Below are 7,726 nucleotides of genomic sequence, written 5' to 3' on the forward strand. Positions count from 1 at the left end.
CAACAGAATGTTTGTTCTATCGTGTGGCCCCCGAGTTAAAATGAGTTTGACACCCCTGCTATAGCACATAAAATTACATTCCCAGTGATACAAAAATGTCTAATATTTTAAAGAAATACTTTTACATCCTGATATATTATTTTTAACGTTTCAGATTAACGTTTTAGGAAAGATTTAGCTAAAAGAAAAGTCATATTATGTCATTAAGGTGTAACAAAAACACTCCAGGACGTTTAATTAAATTATTTTAAGAGTTGTTTGCATTTTTATTAATTTGCATATTTTTATTCATTTTATTTGGAGTTCCTTAGTAAAGTTGGAACTGAGCTGTAGCTGTTTTGTCCTGTCCGGTATCCTGCTCATTTAACCAGTATCCGGTATCTGTCCCGGCCTGTCCGGTATATTGCTCGTGTATCCAGTAACCCGCATCCATGCCATCTGTCCCGCCCTGTCCGGTATCTGCTCGGGTATCCTGTATCTGGTATCGATCCTGTCTGTCCTGTCCGGTTTCGATCTCTTCTGCCCAGCTATTGCCAAATCGCTGGCGTTTGTGTTTCTGCGCATGACTGCCCTGTTCCCGTAAAATAAAGATTGTGTGAAAACGTTACGCTTTTGGGTCCACCATCTGTTCGTGTTCTGACAATAGGGGTTTTTCCACAACTAGTTTAAGTCACCTCACTTGTCAGTGTTGTGTGTGAATGAGAGTATATAATAGTAGAATAATTGAGAGAGTACGGTAGTGTTTGTGCATGGGTATGACTGTGTCTATATATATGTATGATGTTATACTGTATAGTGGAACCTCGGTTTTTGAACGCCTCTCAGATCGAACAAATCGGAGTCCGACCAAAAATTTCGAGAAATTCTTGCTTTGCTGTTCGGTCAAAAAATCAGAGTTCGAACGCCGGTGATGCGTGAGTGCGTACGCTAGGGTGCGATGCTGAGCGACGTGCGGGTGTTTTAGCCCCTTATTATGCCTCAGAAGAAAGTCAGTGCAAGCAGCAAAGTTGCTACAGGTGAAAAAAGAAAAGTAGTGCGTACAACTATTGCATTTAAGAAATAAATAATAGCAAAATATGAAGGAGGTGTGCGAGGGTCGGATCTTGCTAGTGTCAGGTTTAACCCAACAGATGTACAAAACCTATATACAAAAAAGACACAAAGAATCGTGAGTATAACTTACTTGCAAGTGAGAAATATCCATAGTCTACCCATTGGCAGTCTACTGGATACTCTGAAAATGTATATTTCGTCCTTGCCTTTTATTGTATTAGGAACGCCCTAATTTACATGTTTCTCTGCTAAAGGGAAGGGGAGTGACAGAAAACAGTTTCAGATCTGTTTTCACAAAAACATCTTATTGTATCAACACCTGTTTAAACTTACAACAACGTTTATTTATAGCAAACAAAAACTAGGTGGGCCTGCGGTCAGACAGGTTCCTTATCTGGCCGCAAATAAGGTGTTATCCTGTTTCCTCCTTCTTCAAACACAACCAAGAAAGGCACATTGTATGCAAAGAAGCTTGTGCAACAGTAGAATAAAATATTTACAGTTTAAATCCAACATTTCCCTCCTGTTTATTCACTTTGCACTATTTCTCTTTGTCATCCATAACTTCTTCTCTCGATTTTCAGTTACAGAATCATGTTATAGTACTCATGTTACACTTAGAGGTTAAACTTTGTTGTCTGATTCACCGTAGTCAAAAACTTCTGAAAAAGATCTGGAAAATGTAAGGAAGTGGCATTTGCCAGCTCAAAAAGGTCCCGGCGACGACGATCTTGAGGTCTTTGCAAAAAAATGGCGTTGTGAAGGAAGTTCTCAAAGTGCTTGAGAAAGACGCGGTCATCCTTCTCCCGGTCCTTCTCCTCTGGGGTCTTTGGGCAAACGCAGCAAGGACCCTTCTTGGCCCCGGACAATTCCGACTTGGTGGGCTTGCTGATCTCCTTCATGTCGCTAAATCCCGTGGCAGGGATCCGGATCGGGATCTTCAGCTCTTTGGAGTAGTAATTGTGCAGGTATAGCTCTCGGTCTTCTGGCTGCCGCTGCCATCTGACGAGGTAGTAGGTCAGGTTGCCGTTGGGAAAAAGAGGCGGCGACCATTTGACCAGCAGCTTCGTGGATGAATTTGCGTAGGCACGGGGTTCTTTGGGCACGGTCGGCAATGACGGATGAGTTCGAATTCAAATAATGTCACTCTTTGCACCAGGAATGTACTTGTTCTCCACCCGCATGGTAATGGCCTTGACAAAAAGGTCATACTGGGTCCAGGGTTTGAGGTGGTGAATGGCGACTTTGGGGTCCGTATTATTATCCTTCGGAAGATCCACGTCCACCATGTGCCAGCTGTTGGAACCGCAGCCGTCCTGGCCGTCGAATTCGGTGATGTCCTGAGAAGGGGCCTCCTTGTAGTAGACCATAAAGCTGATAAGGCCTTTGTAATCCCGTGGATGGTAGCGCTCCCACATCAGGCGGATGGCATAGCTGGACGTGCTGTTGGACAAAATCCTGAGGACGTGGCTCTCACAACTGGCTCTTTCGCCGTTATTGCGAAAGTCGCCTTCCTGGGCCTTTTCCGTGACGCTGGTTTTCTCCCACATGGTGTGGATCTCAGACATGCAGAGTTTGGTATTGAGGCGGAAGAAGAGGCGTCCCGCACGGATGGTTAGGTTGTGCTGAGTCCAGTCCCAGAGGTTGTGAAGGTGCTGGATGTTGATGTCCAGATTGCCGGCGATGACGGTGCAGTCCTTGAGGGACTGAGCGGCGTTCACCGAGTCGATGACGGAGGTGGAGCAGATTTTGTCGCATAGGCCGTTGCAGGCGCTGCACAGCATCCGATTACTCTCGTTGGTGCGGACCCGGAGGGGCAGTCGGGCATGCACTCGCCCTCGTGGATGACGAAGTGAACGTCGCTGGGCAGGTGAACTTGTGAGCAAAGGCCCATGGTGATGCAGCGCCAGCCCTCGAACTTGAAAGTGCCGGGCGGGCAGTCGGGCACGCAGCGGCCTTCGTGGTAATAATGCAGGCAGGCGGCGCATGCCGTGTCGCTGTTTGCGTGCGTGCAGCTGCCCAGACATTGGCGGTGGCAGCATTCGCCTTTTTCGGTGCAGGCGTGCTTGCAACGGCTGGGACACATTAATCGTTGTCCATTCGCAGCAGCTCCACCAGGATGGAAAGTTCTTTTTCCTACCACACTGCAGCACGGTTGTATGCCGCAAACTTCCAGTGAGAGGTTTTGAAGTGACCCTGCAGCGCCCTCCAGAGTTGCAGGGTTGGAGCTCTCAGCAAGGAGTGTCAAATATGGCTTCACCACTGCCGGGTGGAAAAGCATCTCAGCGCCCGTGGGGTTCTTGGAGAAACCTGGGGAACGCCATCCCAGTTGTCTTCCTGAGAGTTCTTTTACTTTTTCTTCTTCTCTTTTGCACATTAAGGTTTTCTTCAAATAACAATAAAAACGTTGCTATAATTGCTACTACCAATTTGCCTACCGCTACCATTCTACCTGTTAGCATTCTACCTGCAGATCTGCAATTCCTCCTAACACTTCCAGAGTTGTGGACAATCTTCACTGGTTTGAGACGACTGCAAACTATAATTGCAGCCCCCTTTGTAGCCAGACTTCCTCTGAAAGTTTTCTTGAGGAATAACAGCTCTCCAGTAGGTACCACAGTGCTATTACAATGACGCAACTAAGAACAATCAAAGCGTATGCTAAAATAGAAACATTGAAACAGTTATTTTACTCATGCTTAATTACTTTCTTACAGTGTGTCAAATGAGCTCATGTGTTTTTCTGCAATCTTTACTGCTTTTTATCAGAACCCAATCACCTGGTTCAACTAGTTGGCTTTCCTATGGAGACATAGAAAGTGTATCATCGTTATCATTACGATCCGCCAGTTGCTTCTGGTGCTGCAATATTTTTCTCATGTAATCAACCAGAGTACTTTCATCATCAGTTTCCCACATATTTTTAAATAATGGTAATTCACCAAATATTACTTCATATGGTGTTAGCACATTTGTACTGGTGATGTTAATATACAGTTTTACTAATTCTAGATATTTAGTCCATGGTCTTTTGGTTTCTTCCATACACTTCCTAAGTCTGTTTTTTTATAGTTCCATTCTTTTTTTTTTCTACCAACCCTGCACTTTGTGGGTGATAAGCACAGTGATCTTTTAGGTCTATATGTATTGCTTATTTTAGTTAATTTTTTTGATTTACAAAATGTGAACCATTATCACTATAGATCTTTTCTGGAATCCCATAACATGGAATTATGTCTTGGCATAATGCTTTAGCTACTGTTAGCGCATCTGGGTGTTTTGTAGGAAAAAGCTCTATCGATTTTGAGAATGAACCAATTATCATTAAACATAACTTTTTCCCTTCACTATTGTTAAGTTCTATAAAGTCCATATGTATGTGTTGGAATGGATAATCTGGTTTTGGAAACTGTCCTCTCTTTGGTCTTAGATTACCCTGAGCATTGTGCTTTGCACATATCAAACATGTTCTACAATTTGTTATTTTATTATTATTATTATTATTATTTTTAATAGGAGTTAAAACCATAGGTTTATCAATTTCTGGTTTATCAATCCTACTACATCCCTCCTGTTGAGACATATCTTCCCTTGTCTCACTATTTCTGCCCATTTGTATAGATTTTTTGGTAGGATTGGTTTATCTTCTTGTCATTTACAGGTTCAATCTTTTAGGTGTGCTCCTTTTCTTTTCCAGAGTTCTTGCTCTGGTTTAGGCGATTGTTGTTGCATTTCTTGTAGTATTTTGTTTTTTAAGGCATTTTCTGTTAGACTTAGAACTGTTATTTTTCGTTGTGCAGCTTGTTTTGCTATTTTATCTGCAAATGCATTGCCCTTTGAAACTGGGTTTGTTTCTGGTGTGTGGGCCACACATTTACATATAGCTAACTGTTTTGGCAGCTGCACTGCTTGTAATAGTTCTGTTAGCAGTTTTGCATGTGTCACTGGTTTTCCTGTTGATGTTATCATACCTCTATTTTTCCAGTGTTGTGCAAACGTGTGAGTTGTTGCATAGGCATACTGGCTATCTGTGTATATTGTTGCTATCTTATCTTTCATAAGTTTGCAGGCTTCTGAAAGGATCACTAATTCTGCAGCTTGAGCTGAACAATGTTGAGTTAATGCTTCTGCCTTTAATACTTTATCATGTGTTACTACAGCATAGCCTGTCCTCCTTTTTCCTGTTTCATCTTTCTTTCCTACGAAACAATACTTTGTCTGTTATTTTAGCCTCTTTTTCTTTTGTTCACGTTTTGTTTTCTTTTTTTCTTTAAGTTAAATGACTATGTAGACATTAGTTTTTATCCATGCAGATATATTTTTAAATTTTCATGATCTGTCTCAAGATAATTAATCAGCTATTTTTAAATTCCTATGATCCTACCTACTCAGGCTCAATCAGTTTCTCGTTATCTTCTGAAAACACTCTTTCCATAGAAATTGTTTCTTTTTAACTATAAGTCAGCATTGGTTACGTATTTATCAATCATTTGTTAATTGTAACATGCTTATACTTAAAAATTAAGCGTGGCTTATTTCACCTTCTCTTGAAAGACTTTTTATCAGTTGTCCTCCTAGGGGATCTTGTCTTTGGCGCTAAACTTATCAAAATTCCAAACTATCACACTGCCTAAATATCAAAAATCTCAAAAATGCCAAATAGAACTCAACGTCAAATCTTTTTTAATTGTCATTTCCTCTCTCTTCAATCATAATCAACTATCTTTTCTCATTGATTCAATATAAAACAACATATACTTGTCACTAATAAATTGCCTTATCAACTCGCATTGTATTATATTATATTATTATCATAATCTTCGGTTTGCAATAGTCTTTTCTCTTTGCAGCCCCTTAATATCCTTAGAGATTAAGAGCTATACAAATAAACATGACCTTATCTGAATTAATACTTAATACTGTGTGTCTTTTTTTTCCTTTTAAAAACAAAGCACATTTCATTTAGAGATTAAAACAGAAAATTTAATTTCCAATCTCAATATTTCTTTTTCTGTGTTAATACGTCGTTATTTTCAAACTCATTTCAAAATTTTGATTATTTGAAATGACTCAGATTTCCTGCTTTTAGTATGCAATATTATTTTTCTTTCCCTGGTTCTACTAATATGTCATCTACACAAGTTAATAGTTCGCTCTTATTTGGAGGCTCGAAGGTAGACAGACTTGATGCAATTACTTGAGAGTAAATTGTTGGACTTTCACAATACCCTTGAGGTGTAGGTATATATTTTCCCTTTAAACGTAAATGCAAACCAAAATTGATTGTCTTTATGCATTGGTACTGAGAAGAATTATTGCTTATATATACCACTGTGAAATACTTTGCCTTTGGTTTCAGAGAGTTCAATAGCGTGTGTGGATCTGCCACACAGGGACCTTTGGATCACTGTATTATTTACTGCTATCAAACCCTGAACAATTGTCCATCATGTTGATGGGGGTGCCTCATTTACAGAAAATATCGGTGTATTAACGGGTGACTCAGCACATTCAATTAGTACTCCCGCCTTCTTTAGATCTTCTATTACTGGTTCTATTCCTTCCATTGCATCTGGTTTTAAAGAATATTGTTTTATTCTGGGCCGATGTTCTGTTTTGGGTCTTATTATTATAGTTTGTGCTACTTTTACTAGTCCTACATCTGTGGGTCCCTGGGACCATAGTTTATTAGGAATTTGTTTTAATAGCTCCTGCTGTTCCTTAGCAAAGTAAATGTGTCATTCCTTTTATTTTTTAGATGTACTCCTGAGTTTACTATTATAGTCCAGAAAAATGACTTTCTGGATAGACCAGTATAATCGCTGAACCATGTGTTAAGGCCTGTTGCTACCCAATATCGTACATTTTCTCCTCTGTAATATTATTTGTGTATAAATATTGTGGTATTTCTTTCTTTTTCTTCTAAAGCAAAACAATATATCATGTCCATGCTTATTAGCATTTAATTAGATATTCATCCCCTTGAAATAATTTTATTCTATATTTGTAGCTTTTCTATAAAAGTAATGTTATAAATGGTAAATGGTCTGCATTCATACAGCACTTTTCAAGTCAACGAAGACCTCTAAAAGCACTCTATAATGTGCTTCACTCTCACCCATTTGCTTTTAGTCATCTAGACTTAACACAATTCAATGTTGAAAAAGTAAAGTTATTTGTCCCAATTTATGGTATTACGGTTAGTCTCACTTAATTTTCAACCAATTATCTTTTTTGATATTTAATTAACTTTCCCCTTTATGTTTCTCTTTCTTTTTTTGTATGCTCCTTTTCTTAATATTTATTTTCTTTTCCCTTTATACCTTCTTTTACTTACTCTCATCTTTCTGTATTTGTAACTTCCCGACCTGTTCTGCCAACAATCCATTCTCAACATACCATTCCTTCCTTACACGCCCTCTTACAATAGCTTTTTAGCTCACCAGTTTAATGCTAAAATGACGTTTAATCATCTCACTTAACTTTAATTTTTTCCTTCAAACCAATTAAATCTACTATTTTAGCTTCACTTATTTAATGTGAAAATCACATATATTGATGTGCAACAAGTTATATGACTCATTTGTATTCCACTCAATACATTTTTCCTCCATATTCATTGAACGCTTTTTCAATACTTTTGTATAAAAATGCCTTTATCTCAAATTAATTT

The 7,726-nt window shown here is 39.2% G+C and overlaps 1 pseudogene; it reads right to left on the minus strand.

The window, feature by feature from the left end:
• Window positions 1-1,173: 1,173 nt before the first annotated feature.
• LOC148350577 (insulin-like growth factor 1 receptor pseudogene) lies at window positions 1,174-7,479 on the minus strand (annotated as a pseudogene).
• Window positions 7,480-7,726: the final 247 nt, after the last annotated feature.

This window comes from Urocampus carinirostris, chromosome 16 (genome assembly GCF_059441175.1).
Source record: "Urocampus carinirostris isolate Australia breed hairy pipefish chromosome 16, RoL_Ucar_1.0, whole genome shotgun sequence".
Classification (NCBI taxonomy): domain Eukaryota; kingdom Metazoa; phylum Chordata; class Actinopteri; order Syngnathiformes; family Syngnathidae; genus Urocampus; species Urocampus carinirostris.